Here is a 21,192-nt window from a genome sequence, read left to right on the forward strand (position 1 = left end):
ACTGGGATGACAGATGGGAACCAAGAAGATACAATACTTAGAGGGTAGAACAAGGGAGGTGGTCAGAAGCCCAGATAAACAGTTGAGAACGAGGAGGACAAAAATACTAGAAGGCAGAGGAAGGTGGGTAACTAACAGTCCAAAACACCAATCACACTTCATCAGCGAGAGCTGAATGGCCAGGACCAAGCAGGGCGGGGGGGGGGGCACGTTAGAGCAGCAGGCCCACTCCAGAAAGAACCTTATCACCTGAGACACTGACCTGCTTCAGGTTCCTGTTTAAGCAGGCATCAATCTCAGCCCCTGTGGCCTGGTCTTTGAAGGTGAGAAGGCAGTTATTATTACATGGCCTTGGGGCAGAGTGTCTGGGCGGTGGAAATGAGCTTTCAGTAGGTACTACCATTGCATTTCTTTCCTTTCACTTCCTACCTTCTTCAATGAGTGGTCTAGTAATCACAGCCCTTTGCACAAATATAGCATCATAGATTCAGAGTTGGAAGGAGCCTCAGGGGTCATCTAGTCCTTTAAGGTTTACAAATGCAGCACCCCTTGTTGCACAAGTGCTTCCAACAACATGTAGTAGATACTTGGTAAATATTTGTTGAATTTAATTGAATATATCTGCTATCTCCATTTCCTTTGGATGTGCTCCAATTAATGGATACTTCTTTTGTTTCCAATTCTTTGCTATCAGAAAACGAGTGCTGATTATTAATATTTTTGTGTATGTGCAAAGTGTCTTTCTGTCATCATCCTCCTTGGCATACATACCCAGCAATGGCATTTTTGGATCAAAGGGTAGAATCCTTTTAATTACTTTTAAAAAATAATTCCACATTGTTTTTAGAATGGCAGGACCAATTCATAACTCCCCCAATAGGGTTATTCCTGTGCCTCTCTCCTTTTAGCTTCTTCAGTTTTTCCTTTAGCCCTTCACCATTGGTTCCAGTCTCCCTATGCATTGGTGCACATTATTTGTCCTCACATGCCCTGGAGTCCAGTCAATCTGGCTTCCTTGTTACCCTCATACAGAGCATTCTATTTCCTGTTTTCATGCCTTTGTACTGCTTTTCCACCTTCATGCCTCAAAGACCCTCCTTTTCTCACCTCTACCTCTCAGGATCCCTAGCTTTCTTTCAAACTCAAATGTTACCTCTTACATAATAAGGCTTTCCTGATCCCTCTCACCACTCATGCCTCCCTCATCACAAATCATCTTGCCTTTGCTTTGTATGTGTTTTGAATCTATTTATGTTTGGACATTTGAATCGTTTTATTTTTTGTCTTTATATTCTTAGTATCTTTCACAGTGCTTGTCATGAAATAGAACTTTAATAAATTATTTGTTGGTTGAGTAATTATTCACTGGTTTTTCTTCCTTTTCTTGAACCTTGTCCTTACTTCTTAGCTCTCTGCTGTTTCCTATATTCTTCAGAGCATATCTATTTTCATAGTTTCAACTAGCACTTGCATCCTGATGAAATCCAAATTTATTGCTATAATTTTGTCCATTCACACAAAATTATGTTCTGTATTTCCTGAAGTCTTGCTGTATGTTTCCACTGGATTTCCCAATGTCTCCACAAATTCACCGAGTCCAAATCCATCACCTCCCTCTCTCTAGCCTTACTTTCTCCAAATACCCATCCTCAGCTACTCCCAACAACCTCATTGTTGAAATAAATGATTTTGCTATTTAAAAAAAATAGTTCATGCAATTTAGAGCTGGAAGGAACCTTAAACACATGGCTCATCTAAGCTCCTCATTTTACAAATGAGGAAAATGATGCTGAAAATGTAAAGTGACTTTCTTGAAGTCTCTCATATGGCAAGTAGGTAGAAAAGTCAGAATTTGAACCGTGGTCTTCTGACCTTAAATCTAGTATTCTTTTTATCGTATCAAACCAATCACACAGGTTTACCACAGTGAAATATGTATACACATATACATATATACACACATATGTATATGCATACAGATATGTACATATACATTTCTGTATATATACATGTATATGTATAAACTCTCCTTCATTCTTTATGTTTATGCAAAGTGTAACCAAGTCCTTTTGATTTTCCTGTTGAAATATCTTTCACACCTGTCCCTTCTCAAATCACACTGCCACGGCACAGGTGCCACCCTCAGCACTACAGTAATCTTCAAGCAGGTCTCTCTCACTTCAGTATCTCGTTTACCTGGTCTCTCTTGCATGTGACTACCAGACAAATCTTCCTTATGTATGTTTTCATTCTGTTATTTCCTTGTTTAAAGACAGCAACAACAGTCTTCCAAAGCACTTCATTGGTTCCATATTTATCATCACTACCAATCAAAACTTTTCTGCTTTTCCCTCCCAATCTTCTACCATCTCATTATATGCTACCTATGCAACCTTCTTTTCTGTTCTATTTCACAAATTGCAACCATTTGTTCTAGTCAAGTCCATCTTTTTGCTATTCCATAAATATGGAGGTAAAAGCAGTACTCAGGGGCAGGACAAGGGTAGGAGGAAGGTGATAGGGTCAATCAGACAATTCTGTAGAGTAGAGAGCACAAGGTATTGGTGAATGACAGTTTGAATTGGGAACATCTCCACCTTTTCTTTTTTCATCAGTCATATCCTGCTTCATCTAACACTGTGTGGCATTGCTTTAGACCCAGGGAGTTCATTGCTCCACTGATTTAACGGAATCTTTCTATAGAATGTTAGAACAGAAGGAATCGTAAAGGTCATTCAGTCCAATGCTGTTGTATCACAGATGGGTAGCCCGAGTTGCTTTTTGGTATTGTATAGACCACAAGCCTCTTTTTTGCATTAGAACATCATTACTGAAGAATTATGCCTGCCAAAACCATGGGTAAATTGAGGGTAGCAGTTTTCCTTCTGCTTATACCTAGGTTATGATAATCTCATTGTGAATTTTTTTTTGGTATAATTTTGAAGCTAGAAGAGAAAGCTCTCTGAAGGGTGTGTTTTGTATATTACGTTCCTTTCAGTTCAAGTACCAGAGAAATCAGGCGACAGCATTTCCTATGTTGCCTTCTATCTTTTGTCAGCATTTCACTTTTCTTCTATATTGCTTTTCCTGAGTCATCAGTATTGGTCTAATGGACTGGAACAGCCCAAGTTGAATGGTAATTACTTATTGAGTCGCTGATAGCCCAGATGAGAATTGGACTTATTAGCTCAGTAATAATGGAAATCTGTGTTTAATGCAGGCATTTTAAAGCCATTTGAAATGCTCTTGAATGTTTCCATGTTATATGTTAAAATGCCATATTCATATTTTAAAATTCTGTGGATGCCTGCATGTGGAAGAAACCTCAGATCTGTCCATTTAAAAGCTAGAGTAGCTCAGTGAAAAATTAAAGAGTGCTATGAAAAGAAATCAGAAAAGTCCATTCTAGAAAGGACATTGAGACGGTGCATAGATATGCATCTCTTAAAGGGGGAGAAATTTCTCATTTTCCCACCTCCCTCCAAACTCTGTTTTTCATACTATTGACAAATAAATTTCCCTTCTGTATGTATCTATTCAAAATTCTTCAATGGTTCCTGACTATCTGCTGAATATATCAGTGGCTCTCTGAAAACTCTAGCTCTGGAGCCCCTTGCTTCTTTTCTGAGGTTCAGTGTAAGTTGTTTTTGGGAAATCCTGTTAATCACAGCTGAGCCCCTGCTAATGTAATATTCTCTTTTTATAGGCCATACAAGCAATAAATTTAATAATAAGCATTTACAGCATACAAGCAATGTAAATAACAAGAGAGAATCAGGTAGCAGAATCATTCTCTGCCCCCATACACAAATAGATATAACCTCTTTAGAGATTCCAGGGGGATTATAATCTAAACTCCACCTTAATCCCATTTATTCCTTCAGAATTCTGGGGAAGGGAAGGAATGGCTTTAGGGCTCATAGTCTGTGGGGTAAAAAAAAGAAAAAAAACCTAGGGTTCAGTGCCATTTGTCTTATGTAGATCAAGATAAGCCACTTGGGTCGTGATGGGAAATGGCCAAAACCTTAGGTTAGGCTGCAGATTTGTTAAACCACTTGCTCCGGCCTTGTAGTCTCTGAAAAACCTACTTGGACTTCTAGATTCAAGGATACCATGGCAGTCCTATTCTGTGTGTTCCCCTCTGGCCTCCTGCTTTATTTGCTCAATCCCATTGCAGCCCACTTCTCCATCTCATCTTATTTCAGCAACCCTACTTTTTTTTTAAACTTAATGCTCTTTAGAAAACTCTCTACTGAGAGTCCTAACATGGTGACACCACTGTCCTATAGTTAGATACACAGTCTTCTGGATTTCCAGGATATTTCTCCAAATCTAGAAATGCTTTCTCAATAAATAAAACTCTTTAGTCTAGAATCCAAGGTCTTTCATAACCTGGCACCTTTCTTTCTTTTTTTTTACCCCCAGCCAAAGTTTAACTTTCATGCATTGATAATATGCTACTCATCCTCACTCATACATATTCAGTTCTTTCCCAACTCTCTGTCTTTGTTCATGCCTTGAATGCCCACCTCCCCATCTCAAATGCGTGAAATGCTTCCCGTCCTTTAAAGTTTAGCTTAAATATCACCTTCTGCACAAAAACTTCCCCTATCCCTCTAAGGCAGAAATAATATTTTCCCCCTGACCTTTTATACTTCTTTGTATCTTTCTATGTGGTACTATATTTATTGAGTTTCATTATATATATATACACATACATACCTACAAATATGTTCACACACATACATGTCATTTTCTCCTAGAATAATAATCTGCTAGATTATCTATCTGGTCCTTTGGGATTTGGGATTATTTGTTTGCACTTTCCCAGTATCTAGAGCAGAGTCTTCCATATACAGAGTAGGTGCTTAATTACAGGGCTGTGGAATGGGTGAATGAACACTAGTGGTTTAATAACTCCCTCTGAACTTAAAACAAGTTTTGGTAAGAAGCCTCTGTTGTTAAGCCAAGTAATAGGCTAGAAAATGTCACTGCCAAGATGTGTGTATATTACATAAGGATGAGTCAATTGCTAAGGTGAATTTAGAGTTTGTTAGAGCTGGAAGGAACTTTTGTCCAGGATCCAGATTTTTCACATAATCTTTCTGTTCTCTGGTTTCCCTAGGTGATGTGCCCAAGATTGTACAATTAATTAGCATCAGAGGCAGGACTAGGACATAGATGTCCCACCTCCTAGTTTAGTATCTTTTTCCTCCAGTATTCTGAAATAAACTTTTCAGAAAAATGAACAAACAGCTATTTTTAGTTGTGATTAACTCCCAGTCCAGCACTTTTATTTTAGTGACTGACAGACTTCTGATTCTTCCAAGAAAGTTTTTGGTAAAGAATATAGCTAATAATCCTACTTTCCACATGTTTAAATGAGGCTTTCGAAATAGATGACCTCCCCACTCTCACATTTTATGTTCCAGTATGTTCTTCATTGTCCTTGAGCTATACATGAACATGAGAAGTGTAAGGATAATAATTGTCTCACTTTTGTGTACATGTTCTGTAATAGATTTCACTGGGTTTAGCTTTTTCACTGGAGGCATCACAGGACTATAGCTTGACAGAAACGCATAGTCTAAAAACAGAACATCAGTTAAAAAAAAAACCTTCAGCAGCAAGGTTACTGACCTGATTGCTATCTCAGAAAGTGAGTACCATGTCTTCAGATGTACATTCCTGAAGGATATAAGCACGATAGGTATGTCATGACTCTGAAAAGGGAAACCACACCTCAGTGACTGATGACTCCTTGCCAACTCAGTGCCCCAACTTGGGTGACTATAATGACTATTCTGACAACTCATTTTTTATTCTTCCACTTAAAATACAGAATTGAACATGTTAGTGAGTAGGGCCACACTACGGTTCCTACGATGATCACATAGAGAGGCAAATGAGAGTGAAAAACTTTTTGCAAGGCTTTGGATCTTAGGTGTAAGTCACTGTTTCCCTGGACTAGGAAATGGGGCAGGTATCTGTCAGCTGAGAGGAAATGGATGGGCACTAATGAGAGAAGACTGTTCTCCCAACCCCATTATAAAGGAAGGCCTTGCAAATTTAAGGAGTTTCCTTTCACTGGGGGCAGGAATTTGTTTTGTTTGGGTTTTTTTGTTTGTTTGTGTTTTTGGGCCATAGGGACAAGTATTCTAGAACATCGTCAGATTGCCTGTTTGTAGATACTGTTGTAACATCAGATATATTACATGTGCTGAAATTCTCTCTTTTTTTTATGCTGTTCTCCCTGCGTATTCAGCTGTCTGTCATTGCTAGAATTAATCAGTGTTTCAGCCCAAAGGAGTGGTTTCCCATGGATCAGAATTCTATCTTAGAGTGATTGGCTCAACAATTTCTATTAATTCTATATAGATGATTGAAATCTTTTGTGTAGTGGAGGAACTGAGATGTTGTCTAAAACTAAATTTTATTATTTAGAAAATTGAACAAATTCTACAAGATCAAATCCTGAGCAAATGGTTTTTTGTAAGATCTGTAAGTATCTGCATATGAAAACTCAATGAATCATTGTGGATGTTGAATTGGGCTCTTCACTAACTACTTTCTGACTATGGATGAATCACTTCCCATGTCTGGACCTCAGTTTCCTTATCTTTAAATTGAGAGGGTTGTACTAGATCAATGGTCTTCAGACTTTTTGTTCTCAGGACCCTTGCACCCTCTTAAAAGTATCGAGGACCCAAAATAAATTTTGTTTATGTGGGTTATACATATTGATATATCCATCCCCTCTGACATCAGTAGTGGCCTTTATGTCACCTGTCTTTAACCATCTGCCCCTAGGGTACTTTGCCGGGCTGAGCTGGTCTTGACTTCTTGCTCTTATGCATTTCTTTGTGACAGATTGTTCTAACACCGACCCCTGGTCTTCATCCGAATCCATTATCTTCCATCCTAGGAACTGACTTATCCCCCGGGCTCTTCTATGGCATCTCCAGTCTCAACTGTCAGTCTGATACCTTGAGTTGCCTACTGCCTGTAGCAGAATTTGACATCTCCATCAGCCAAATCAAGAAGCAGCCATATCTGCAGAGCTGTGGTTGCAATCATGCTTCTGTGATTCCTGACCTCCCATTTAACGGAGAATATTTAAAAAGGCAGATAATGAAGAGCCTTCATTTCCAGATCAGAGCTCTGCTTGTTTTCTCCTGACCAGTAGTGCTACTTTCTATCTTTGACCTGCTTCCTTTAGAATCTGAGCCCTGCCCCCAGACCCTTGAGATAATTCCTAACTCTTCCTGCCTTAGCTAACTCACTACACTTGACCAACGCTATGCACCTGGTATGTTTTCTTACAGTGTTTGCCAAATTTTGTCTGTCTTGCTGAATTCCTAGTTGTGGTTCTTGCTGGCCAGGCCTTCTCTAGACAATGACAGCAGCGTGGGGTAGTTGGAGTTTTAATGCAGAAAAGAGGTAATGGAGCTAAATTATGTGGGAGAATGTTTTTCTTGATTTTCTTTTCAAAATGTATGCCTTTAAGTGTGAAATAACTGAGAGAGGGAGAGAATAGAATTGTTTCTCAAGACCTTTCTAGCACTGAACCAAAACAACTTTGTTGGTACATGTAGAAACAGTACAGTAGAAACTGCATTGGATTTGTATTTGAATCCAATCTCTGCAACTGAATACTTCTGTGACCTTGGTAAGTCTCTTAACCTCTTTGGGCCTTGGTTTTTTTTTTTTTGGTTTATAAAATGAAGGGATTGGACCAGATGATCTCCTGAGTCTCTTCTATCTCTAAAATCCCATGGTCCGATGGTCCATAGTTTTGGGAGTGTTAAGAGGTTCCCCAAATGCTGTACTGACAGCTGTGGAATAGAGTGAGTTTGCAATAACAGGATTAGGTCATCATGTAGAGCAAGTAGGCAGGATGAGCTCAGCCCAGTTAGCTATAATAATAATAATAATGATGGTGATAATAACAATAACTTGTTTTGCTTTGCTTATTTGTTTCAGCTGTGTCTGACTCTTTGTGCCGCCACTTGGGGTTTTCTTGGCAAAGATGCTGGAACAGTTTGCCATTTCCTTCTCCAGCTCATTTTTTTACAGATGAGGAAACTGAGGCAGACAGGGTTAAATTGATTTGCCCAAGGTCACATAGCTACTAAATGTCTGAGGCCAGATTTGAAGATGAGCCCTGCACTCTATCCACTATGCCACTTCACTGCCAATAATGATAAAAGCTACCATTTATCTGGCATTTACAATTATTATCCATTTGACCCTAACAACAACCCTGGGATATAGGCCCAGCGTGCAGATCTATATATCTTAAACACAGTTAACGTGTTTCCCTTAGTCTTTTGTTCCCTGGACTAAACCGCACCCCCCAGTTTGTTGGCTCAGATTTGGAGCTGGAAGAGACAGTAAAGATCATGAAACTCAATCCTTTAATCTTGCAGATGAGGGAACTGAGGCATAAATATGACTTGCCCAAGATCACAGAGTAGTAAGGGGCAGACCTGAGATTTGAAGCCACATCTTCTAATTCCGAAAGCCTATGCCCTTTCCGCTTATACCACGCTGCCTCCCCAATACATTTCTTTAACCCCTATTCTGATAGCCTTCCTTTGGATAATCTATAGCTTATCAATGCCCTTCTTCAGCTAATTCAATTTCACTTTAACCAACATTTAAAAAATATTTACTATGTTCAAAGAATCGGGTCATCTTATGCTCTTTGGTACTGCTCTAGATCCTAGAGAGATAAGAGAATAAATCACAGATCAGAGATTTAGATCTGGAAGAGAGCTCAGAGATCAGAGAGTAGTACATCCCTCTCTCCCTCTCCTATCTCCCTCTACATCACTCAGAGAAATGAGACCCAGAGAGAACTTGCCCAAGGTAATGCAGATAGAAATCCAGTACCCTTTCCTCTATCTCACCCTGGAACCTCCAAATTTGCTTTGTCTTCTGTCTCTGATGCTCTTACTTTTAACTCTTGTTTCATCTTCACTCCTGGATCTCCTTGTCACCCTAGTCATCACCCATTAGACACACCCTTTTCCTTTTTGGGTTTTCTGTTGGCTAACCTGGTGCTGACTTTTTAGTATGTCACAGGTCCAGGGATCAGAATTCAAGAGTGAGTTTGATTCTGGGGCAAGGATGATTTACCATTTGGGCTTATTTTGTATCTCCTGGTGGTTGTGGTAGACAGCAAATATATTCAAGGAGGGCTGGTAAATCTGGAATATCTTTCCAAGATTAAAAAAAAAGGAAGAGATGCTACTAAGTCCTTATCCCTAGAAGCCATGATCATGTGGGATCAGGCCTCCTCCATTTCTAAACAAATTTCTACTACTTCATGTCCTTTCTTTTCCCAGAATGGAATTTGCTTGGCTCAACCCTCAATTCTAAAGATACTTTTTAATTTCTTATTTTTTTTATAGCTTTCCTTCAGAAAAATATCTTAGTGGGAGACAGATTTCTTGTTTATAAATATACTTGGGAAAATAAATGTAATAAAATATTAAACAGAAAATAAAACTGATTTAATGAATTATATATGCGTGTGCAAATACTTTGCGAAATATAAAATGCTACAGGTAGGTATTGGCAAGAACCCTGAGTCTGTTGTTAGAAGACCTGAGCTCTAGCTATCTGGTTTAACTACTTACTAGTTATATGATTGTGGGAAAGTCCTGCAATTTCCCTAAGCCTCTCAGAGTCCACATCTGTAAAATAAGGGTCTAACAGTCAGATTGTCTCCCTCATATGGCTGTTGAGAGGCCCCCATAAGGATAGGTGACTTGCCTAAGGGACATAGTTAGTATGAAGTAGAGCTGGAATTCAAACCCAAATCTTCTGACTAGGGAGCCAGTATTCTTTCTCCTACGTTATAGCTACCTCATGAGGATGTGATAATTTCTCTCATCTTGAACTCCTATAATACTTGTGTGTGTGTGTGTGTGTGTGTGTGTGTGTCTTATTTTTTTCTCAGTTACATGTAAAAATTTTTAAACATTTATTTTAAAAACTTTTGGGTTCTGATTTCTCTCCTCTCCAGCCCCTCCCTCCTCCTTGAGAAGGCAAGCAATTTGATGTAGATTATACGTGTGAAGTTATGCAGAACACTTCCATGTTAGCCATGTTGCAAGAGAAGACACAGACCAGAAAAAAAGAAGAAAAGTAGAGAAAGTTAAAAAAAAGTATGCTTTGATATGTATTTAGATTCCCTCAGTTCTTTCTCTGGAGGGAGATAAAATTTTTCATCATAAATTCTTTGGAATTGTATTGGATCACTGTATTACTCAGAATAGCTAAATCATTCACAGTTGATCATTGTACAATTTGTCATTACTGTGTACAATGTTCTTCTGGTTCTGCTTACTTCACTCTGCATCAGTTCATGCAAGCTTTCACAAGTTTTTCTGAAAGCATCCTGGTCATCATTTTTTACAGCAGAATAGTATTCCATCACAGTTTCTGCCAAACTGCTTTCCAGTTTTCCTAGCAGTTTTTATCAAATAGTGAGTTCCTGTCCCCAGAGCTTGAATCTTTGGATTTATTAAATGCTAGATTCCTATGGTCATGTACAGGGTGTATTGTGGCCCTAATCTATTCCATTGATCTGCCACTCCATTTCTTGATCAGTACCAGATGGTCTTGATTATTGTTTTGTAATTCAGTTTGAGATTGGGTATGTCTTCCTTCACATTTTTTTTCATTAATTCCCTTGATATTCTTGACCTTTTGTTCTTCCAGATGAATTTTATTATTTTCTAGGTCTATAAAATAATTGTTGGTAGTTTGATTGGTATGGTACTAAATAAGTAAATTAATTTAGATAGAATTGTTATTTTTATTATATTGGCTTCTCCTACCCATGAGGAATTAATATTTCTCAAGTTGTTTAGATCTGACTTTAATTATGTGAAAAGTGTTTTGTAATTTTGTTCCTGGGTTTGTCCAGACAGGTAGACTTCCAAGTACTTTATATTATTTGCAGTTATTTTAAATGGAATTTCTTTTTCTATCTCTTCCTGCTCGACTTCATTGGTAATATATAAGAATGCTAATGATTTATGTGGGTTTATTTTATGTCCTGCAGCTTTGCTGAAGTTGCTACCTATTTCAACTAGTTTTTTAGTTGATTCTCTAAGTATAACCATCATGTCATTGGCAAAGAGTGATAGTTTTGTTTCTTCATTACCTCGTCTAATTCCTATAATACTTTTTACTTCACTTGTGGCATATAAACCTGGACTATAGTTGTTCATATGCTAGATTTGTTACTCCTCCCCTAAACTGAAATAAATTAAAACCAGAAAATGGATTGGTAATCCTCCTTTCCCAAACCCAAGTACCTAGTGCAGAGTTAGGTGCTTAATAAGTATTTGTTGAATTGAAATTGTCTAGAGTGAGTGACAAGATACAAAATTTATGTGATATTCATTGAAACAGGCTAAATAATCTATGTACATGTCTTCAAATTCTTTACATGATTCTTAAGTCTCATTTCCCTTACTTTTCATGCTGTTTAGCCATATTTACTGTTAAGTGCTCCACTTATAAAGAATGGTAAGGGTTGGCATTTTCTCAAAGATCCTGCCTTTTCTCCATCCCTGGAGATTGGCTGCCCTCTTGGTGAATGTGAATCCCCTGGTGGACAATTGATGATTCCAGGACAGCTGGCTGTAAGGGGCAGTTCAATCAGTATGCATCACCACTAGGGCACTACAGTCATTAAAATTCATTATAAATGACTCACAGTCCCAGGAATCTCATTTAGTTCTCATTCAGCAGCTGGAAGATGCTGCCAGCTGTGAATGTAGGGTTTCCCCAAAGATTTTACCTAAGAGTGGGGGGCAAATAAGTCAAATTTTTATGTGACGAGTAGGGGTGGGGGTGGTACAGAATATTTTAAACTAAAATATATACATGTGTACATATGTACACAGTGTATACATATATGCATATGGCCCCATAGACACACGTGTATATATAAACATGTGGTTATATAACATACACATATGTATGCATTATATAGACATTTTATATGTATACATATGTGCGTGCATGTGTGCATGCATGTGTGTGTGTGTAAACTTGTTGCTATTAGAGTCACCATTTGGGTACTTGGTTAAGGGGAAGTTGGCACCATGTCTGGGAAACTGGCCAATCTGAATCATGGAGAGAAGTAAAGTAAAGAAGAAAGGCAGAAGAGTGGGTAATTAAGATTAGAAGGAGGGAGATGAGACCAGAAGGAGAGAGAAAAGATGATACATATGATAAGTGATGTTAGAGTACCACCAAATACCATGGTGCCTTTCATTGCCACCAGTTTCACATCTTGTCTAGCCCTGAATTGGAGTGAACCATACTTAACCTGCAGAATTAGAATTAAACCACAGAATTAAATTTAGTCAAGTATATGCCTGGCTATATGCAGGTTAAAGGGCAAGTAAGCCTTTGGTAATGGCAGGAGGTGCATCTTTTCAATGCAAACCTCTCTGAAGAGAGAGCCTGGCTACCTGAGTATAGATCCCGGTTGCCGCCAGTCCATTTTCCAACAGATGGTCCATCAAGAAGCTCACAAAAGTTTAGTAATCCCTAGTCCACATCATCCTGCCTCCTGGGACCTTGGGCAACCCCACGGTGTCAACCCTAGAAATCACTGAAGCTCCTGCAGACTCTTTTGGTGCTTCCCCTAAAGGTAGCTTTAGGTTTGGGGGCTCCCAGACTAAAGCACACTTGGGCTACCTGATCATCATCCAGCTAAATACATAATGATCATTATTCTAAGCCAGGGGTCGGGAACATGTGGCCCTCTAGGTCCTCAAGTGACCCTTTGACTGAATCCAAACTTCACAGAACAAATCCAATCTAAGCCCTTAAGGCTATGGAGTTTCAAACTGTTGTCAGCTTGTCTGCAAAGTCAGAATCCCACCAATGACATTTGCTTTATAACCTGGGATGAAGAAGAAATCATTTCCATTAATGTTTTCTATTCATTTAAAAACTAGGTCAAGATAAAAAGTTTTGTGTAAAGTATACTCAGTTTTGCAGTTTGTATTACTGTAGTGAGTCACATAGTATTGTGCATGATACTTAATTTTCCTTTGTCTTCCTGAATCTCTCCTCATTGAGAGATCTGACTTTCCAGGTTGGTCCTTGATAACATTGTGAAGGACATGAAATTTGTCTTTAGTGTCCCCAGACTCCCCTTTCAGTGTCCTTTTCCCTCTCTGTTCTCTTTCTTCCTCTTCACACTTTCATTCCAACCAAAACTTGTTTAGGGGAAAGAATTGGATGTGTCATTTGCCTAATGAACTTGTCAGCATGTTACCTACTTTTTCCAGGTGCTGTAAACTGGTAGTCTAAGTCATATTTCTTCTAATTGGAATCAAAGGCATTTTCCCTTCTTCAAGGGACTTTGGGTAGTAGGAGAGAGCTTCGAATTCAGGGGTCACTTTTTTCTGGAAATTTATTTGAAATCTCAGCACCCCCAAAGCACTGATTTAATAGAAAGCTGGATATGCTCTGCTTTTTTTTTTAAAAAACTTTTACTAAAAATATTGTTTAAAATACTAGCAATGGGATTAGGACATAAACAAATTTTTTCCCCTTTAATTTGGCAAAAGTAATGGTGTTCAGATTTTTGTTTTATGTTTGCTCTAGGGCCAAGTTTTGGTCATTAGTCCTGTAACTTAATTTCTGCTAGTGGTGTCATTGACAATCTCTTCATGGAATTTAAGCAAAGTTAATGGTTTTTGGTTCACTACCTGAGTGAAGCATCATGTGATAAGTCTCAATTGTTTCATGTTACTACTCTGGTTATGTGTTTTGTCTCGGCTTGATTCTGAGTAAGTTGGCTCCTCTTTAACCACAAAAGATCTTTTTCTTTGATGTGATATTATCAAAAGGAATAAATAACTTCTGGTTGTCCTATTAAAATTTTCCAGTAAATACCAATGACTTGAGTGTATATATCACAACCAATCTGTTTTTATGTCTTTAAGATTTGCACAGTGCTGTGCACATTATCTTATTTGCTCCTTAAAACCCTCCTATGAAGGGATTACTACAGATATTATTGTTTGAATTTTAGAGGTGAGTAAGTTGAAGCTCGGAAAGGTTAAGTGATTTGCCCATGTTCCCCCGGCTAATAGTGATCAGAGGCTAGAAGCAAGGAAGAACTGTGTCCTACTGTACTTTGGACAGGTCAAATCCCATTTGTGTTTTTATATTCATTTCTAGGGCATGATATTTTAGTAGGAATACCGATAAACTGGAATGTATCACTCTCCTTGAGTGATGAGGATGGTATAGGAACATGAAACAATGTCATTAGAGAAACAGAGGAAATAGGGCATATTTGTCCTGAAAAAGAGGTGACAGGGTAAACAGGGTGACTAAATTTTTGAAAGCTTGTTATGTGGGAAGAGGAATTAACTAATTTTATATAGCTTGAAAGGCCAGAGCTAAGAGCAAAGGATGGCAGTTCTGAGGAAATTTATTTCAGGACAGTATAAGGAATAAATTTCTAATAATTAGAACTGTCTTTAAAAATGGAATTTCGGGCAGCTCAGTGGCACAGTGGATAGAATGTCAGGCTTGGAGTCATGAAGACTCATCTTCCCGAGTTCAAATCTAGCCTCAGACACTTATTAGCCGTGTGACCCTGAGCAAATCGCGTAACCCTGTTTGCTTCAGTTTCCTCATCTGCAAAATGAGCTGGAGAAGAAAATGGCAAATCACTCCAGTATCTTTGCCAAGAAAAACCCAAATGGGGTCACAAAGAGTCAGACACAACTGAAACAATCGAACAACAACAGTGGAACCGGCTACCTTCTAGGTGATGGATTCCTACTCACTGAAAATGTTCAAAGTCATGGCTAGATGACAACCTGTAAGGATATCAGTTAGTAAGAAGCGTTCAGCGTCAGGCTGGAGTTTAATCTAGATTAAACTTAGAAGGTTCCTTCCAATTTTATGATGCTGTGATCCTACCCTCAGATTTTAGATGAGTTTATTTTAGCCTTAGTTGAAACTCAGTATCTAATGAAGGCCATGATCCATGCGCAGCTGACTCCCATTAGATACAATTCAAAGACATAGATAAGTGGTTCCTGGGTTATTTGCACTGGTGCTTTTCATTAGCATGGATTTTTAAGAGTTAAGATTCCTAATTAAGATCATAAAATGTTCTTTCCTTATGATATTTTCTTCTTGCTGGAATTTACATTTTGGTTATTCTATAGCTTCTTATATAGTATATGATACGCCTGTAAAATCACCCAACTCATATTGTCTTTTGCAGTAACCACTACCATTAACCAAGGATTTTTTCCTTTCGCAGTAGGAGGTGACATTCTCTCTGCTGTGCTGTGTTTCCTTTGCGGAAGTGTGCTTTCTGGCAGGGCTTATGTTCCTTGGGCAAAGGGTTTCCCTTCTTACCTGGCATCCCATTGAGAAGGGAAAAGGCTTCTTTGGTTGTGATAATGGTGGAGGAAAAGGGGCTGCAGGATGAGGGAAGGAAGGGTGTTCAGTCTTGGATACCGCATTTTAGGAAAGGTATTAAGGGATTAGGAAGAGAGTAGCCTGATGAGGTCCGTGAAGAGCCTTAATGCTAGATGAATATAGGTTGAGGGAAATGGGGATGTTTGTTTAGTCTGTAAGAGTTGGGGAGGGGCAGACAATATGATACCCATGATCAAATACTTGAATGACTGTCATGTGGAAGAGTGATTAGATTTGTTCCCTTTGGTCTCAGAAGGCAGAACCAAGAGCAGTGGGTAGGAGTTATAAAAGATACATTTAGACCTGATGTTAGGAAAAACTTCCTAACAATGAAAGCCAAGAATAAATAGACTGGAGGGCTTCAAAAACTCAAGGATTCCTCTTTATGAAGGTACTTCAACAAAGTTTGGATGACCACTTATGGGGCACATTGTAGATGGCATTCTTTTTCAGGTCTAGGTTGGAGGTCCTTTGCAATGCTGGGATTCTATCATTCTGTGAATGTGTTTCTCCCACTCTGAATTGGAACCTGGGACGGGTCTCACAGATACAATGATATTTAGACTTGCAGGAAACAGTCATTTTCCTGGTGCATTGTAGGTTAAATAGGCTATTGTGGATTGGCTAGGGAGCTCAACCCTCATATGTAACATTGTATCTGTGGGAAAACTTGACATTAGCAAGTTCTAAGCAATTGACTTTTATATGTCAGTCTTATAAATTGGAAATCACCTGTTTTGCATTTAGAAGAGAAGCCTGGGGAGGGAGGTTAAAATGATGGCTATTTTTAGTTTTTGAAGGATTACTTTGTGGAAAAGAGATTCTTGTCCTGCCTGGCCCCAGAGGGCAGAACTAGAATCAGTGGAGGAAAATTTCAGAGGCTCATTTTGACTCAGTGTAAGGGAAAACTACCTAAAAATTAGAGCTGTCCCAAAGGAAAATGGACTGCTTTGGGAGGTAGTGGTTTTTTTTCTCACTGGAGGTTTTCCATCAAAAACTCTGTGACCACTTGTGGATGTTACAGAGAGAATTTTCAGTCACATATAAAGTTAGACTAAACTAGTCTCTAAAATCTATTGCAAAGCTGTAATTCCATGATTCTGTCACTTGCCCATGATCACATGACTAATAGTACGCTCAAGACTCAAACTCAGATCTCCTGACACCACCAGATTGCTTTCTTCTGCCTCAAAATAAAACTTTGTTGTTTCCAAGAAAATGTGATTAAAATGCTATATGGAGAAGGGATATTTTCGAAATTGTGGGTCAGCTGGGGCCTTTCTTTCACTTTTTGCATTGATTGAGAACCAAGGCATGTTTGCTATGTGGTTCTATAATTCCACATTCCTTTATTTCCCCCATTAGATTATGAATTATTAGAAAAGGAATAAAGTCATAATGCCCTTTCTTGCTTGGAGATTTGGTGGGGAGGGCCTAGCATTAAACCCTGGCGATCCTGCTTTGTAGTGCCAACAGGGGACATTGAGGGGAAATAGGGGGATGTTTGCCTGGAACAGATTGCAAGGGGAGGTCTGGGCCTGTCAGGCTTAGCTGAGCATTAGACCTGATCATTTATCACTGTCAGATGGAGGTGGGGGGAAGATGCACTGGACCATTCCTGCTCATCTGCTGACTGACGCTGAATGCAACCTCTAGGCAGATAATCTGCCATCATGGGGGTGTGTGCAGGCGGGAGATATTCTATCACAGACTGCAGTGCTGCTCCCTGCTTAGAGCTCCTGACATCTTCACAAGGAGAGAAGAAATGAGGACCTCTCATGCTGCGCCCCTTTACTAAAATCACGTGCTGCCTCATTTCCACGGTTTTGTGTAGATCTGTTCGTTAAAACGGATTTAATGGTGTATTAGAGACATACATTCAGGCTCAGGAATAATAATCCGATTCTGATGATAGGATGAGAAAACACCACTCTGTGTTTCATGCCTTAATTTAATTCCCAGGACTTGGATATGCTGCGAAGCACTGATTATTTTAATACCACAGAGCTGACATTGATGAATGCAAGGAGGAAAGCCAATAACTTTGCGAACATCTATTTGAAAGTGACAAAAAAATACAAGTAAAAAAAAGTTAGCTTGTGAAAAGGGGAATAAAAAAAGCAGTTAAAAAAGTATAGGATTTCAAAATAAGAAAGTCTGCTTAACATTAATTTGTAGGGATCTGAAATGTATTTTAAAATCCATACAGCAATCATAGCCTATGAAAACTGAAACTTTACCACTATATGAAAGGTCTTTACTACTGTATCTTTTGGACTAAAATGAAGATTTTAATGCTTGGATAAATCATTATTTTAAATTAGTTGCTAAATTAGTTCACAATATTTGATTTTGCTACTCATTACAAATTACAAATCACAAGTAGCCAGGGGAGCACTTCATAAAAATCAGATGGAAATTTTTCAATAAATTAATATCATAATTTTAATAGATTCTGAATTAGACATTGTTGTTAAGCATTATAATTATAGAAAGAGTATACAAATCAAAATCAGATCCTTAGAACAATGAGAAGAGAGGTAATGGCTTGCTGTTATTTCATTAATAATGGGTGATTCTGGGATGCCTGCTAGTAGAGAAAGAGAGGAAATTAGTGCTGTACAGGACCATGAGGTAATGGAATAGAACACAAAATTCTTATTATACAAGTAAGGAGACTAAGGATCATATTGTAAGTTTTGGCCCATCTCAAGCCCTGACTCTTCACTTCCAGAAATCTTTCCACTGCAGAAGGGTGAGAGGAAGGCACTGTGTTAAACACTCAGCAAATAATATCTCATTTGATGATATTTAATAATACCTTACAACAGCCCTGCGAAGTAGGTGCTATTATTATGTGCACTTTCCAGTTGAACAAACTGAGGTTAAGTGACTTTTCCAGGGTTACATGGCTAGTAAGTGTGTAAGGTCGTATTTGAACTCAGCTCTTTCTGACTCCCGACCTCACTGCCTCAACAGCAGATTGCTTCTACACCTCCTGCACCTGATCTCACTAGATAATCCCAACCTAGTTATGTGACTCTTGGCAAATCACTTAATATATCAGTGTTCTTGGCAATTGTCTAAGACTTTAAGTTGCAGAGGAGGTGCTGACTGACCTTGGTAATGGTAGTTTCCTCACTCAAGAGCTTTTTATACTGCTAAAATTGCAGTTCTTCTTTCTTCTGGTCCTTCCTATTCCTGGTCCTTATCCCTATTCAGCCCTCCCTCACTCAAATCAAAGTCAACTGCAAGTCATGTCATCATTTCCCTGACATCATGGTCCACTTTGAGAATGAAGGACAAACACAACAACCTTATCCCTATTATTCAAATATGCCTGAAAATAAAACTCTATATTAAACCAGGTAAGTATATCATTTAAAATAGTAGCCAGTATTAAAAGTATACAACTGGAGAAAGGTTTAAAAGAAATATAAACTCATAAGTACATTTTCTCAATTACTAATTAATATAAGCCAAGTTTTTGCCAAGTTGGAGTTGAAAATCTATTTTAAATAAGCCCAAACCTTTGTACTTTTAGTCAAAAGCCTTTCTGAGGATTATTCATTACTCTAGTGCTTCCATGCTTCAGTTTGGGGTCAAAACCCTTTGTCTTTGTTTTTAACATTTAAATTGCTGATTATCTAGCTCTGGCCTCTTCTGCTCTCCTTGTATACAGTTTTGTTCAGTGATCTCATCAGCTCCTATGGATTCAGTCATTTTTAAGATATTTTGTTTTTAGTCAACAAAAATCCACCTTTTCTCTCCCTCACCTTCATCCCTTCCCACTGAGAGAGAAAGAAAAATAAATTCCTCTTACAGATGTGTATAGTCAAGCAAAACAAATTTTGCCACCGATGACATCCATGGATTCAGTTACCTTCTCTCTAAAGATGATTCTCAGATCTGTTTATCCAGCCCTAACCTCTTTTCTGACCTCCAGTCTCACATCTCCAAATTCCTGTTGGACCTCTCTCAGACGGGTTGTCCCACAGCCACCTTAAACTCAGCCAGGTTCAAAACTGACTTGTTAGCTTTCCCCAAAACCTTCCCCTCTTCATGACTCCCTTGTTACCAGCCTCCCATTCACCAGGGGTGGGGAACCTGTGACCTCAAGGCCGCAAGTGGCCTTCTAGGCCCTTGGGTGCGGCCTTTTGACTGAGTCCAAGTTTCCCAGAACAAATCCTTTTATTAAGGAAATTTGTTCTGTGAAGTTTGGATTCAGTCAAAGGGCTGCACTGGAGGTCCTAGAGGGCCATATGTGGCCAGTTCCCTACCCCTGACCTAGGCTAACAACCATCCTCAACTCCTTACTCTCTTCACTCCCCCCTCCTCCATCCAGTCTGTTGCCAAGGCCTGTTGATTCTACTACCTTTAGCATTATCTTTCACGTATGCCCCCTTTCTTCTCTGACACTGTCACCAAATACCATTGCCACTTGGTTCAGGCCCTCATCAACTCACACCTGAACTATTACAATAGCCTGTCTCATTACTCCCTATTTCAGTCTATCTTCCACTCAGCTATCAAAGTAATCTTCCTAAAGTTCAGGTCTGACCATGTTACCCCTCTTAAGTAAACTCCAGTAGATTCCTATGACCTCTACGACCAAATATAAAATCCTCTGTTGATTTTTAAAACTCTTTAGAACCTGCCTCTCCCACTACTTTTCCAGTTTTTTTTGTTTTTTTTTTTAATAACTCTCCTTGTGCGATATTTGGTAATCTAATATTGGTATATTGCTATCACGTGCCTTGGCTGCATTCTTCCCAAATTAGTTTCTCCAGCTCCTACATTTCTTTTGCTTTTCTCTTTCTTGCCTGGTAACAGCATTTTGGTACCCAGACTATGCGCTGTTATTCTCAGTGTATTCAAAACATTGCCAATTCCCCGATGTCAAGTGGGAACTGATTTTCTAATGAACACTGTTGAGTGAATTGGGGAGTAAATGGCCCTGGAATGGACCTATATCCCTGGGGGTGCCCCTAGATTGGTGATAATCTGGGAGTCAGACAGATGGTTTGTGGGCAATTTGAATGTAACTGGATTCCCGCTGGAACCGAATTGGCTTCTTTGATAGGAAGGGCAAGATCCCAGACTGTCCAGCATAATTCCCTACAATGAGGCTACAAGTTTCTGGTAAATTGTTATTTGTGTAGGCAGATGTGAAATATACCGGGTTAAGCCATGGTCTAGGTCACATGGGGAATTAATTCAAACAAGAAAACAGTGCCTCAGATATGGGGCCCATTGTAATCTCTGTTGTTAGGCAACCGGCTTGTTTGTGTAGTTTCATCAAAGATACCCAAAGAATTTCAGAAGAAAAGAGTCTCAGACAATAATATTTGTGTCTCATTTGTCCAGTCTTCAGTGGAAGGAAATTGACCAACACTTGATCAGGCCTTGGGGTGGGTGATCATGGTACTGGGCATATGGACGACAAGAGGGTCCTCTCCTAGCTATTGAGGTGATAGGTAGATTTTCCTAACTTAAAGCCTCAGTTGACCTCTGTAATTTCCAACCATTGTTTCTGGTTTTTTTCTCTGAGGCCAAATAGGAAAATCTAATCCCTCTTCCATACAGTACCCTTCAAATACTTAAACACAGCTATCACATTCCCCTTGAGTCTTCTTTCTGCCAGTCTGACTAAATAGTCAATCAATAAGCTAGCTGTCCTGTAAGGACCTTATAGTCTTCCCC

General features: G+C 39.0%; 1 protein-coding gene across 1 annotated transcript in view; it reads left to right on the forward strand.

Moving 5' to 3' along the window:
- The window catches only part of MSRA (methionine sulfoxide reductase A), a 558,760-nt gene that overhangs the window by 198,587 nt on the left and 338,981 nt on the right, over positions 1–21,192 (forward strand). The window lies entirely within an intron of this gene.

Source organism: Trichosurus vulpecula, chromosome 3 (assembly GCF_011100635.1).
Source record: "Trichosurus vulpecula isolate mTriVul1 chromosome 3, mTriVul1.pri, whole genome shotgun sequence".
Classification (NCBI taxonomy): Eukaryota; Metazoa; Chordata; class Mammalia; order Diprotodontia; family Phalangeridae; genus Trichosurus; species Trichosurus vulpecula.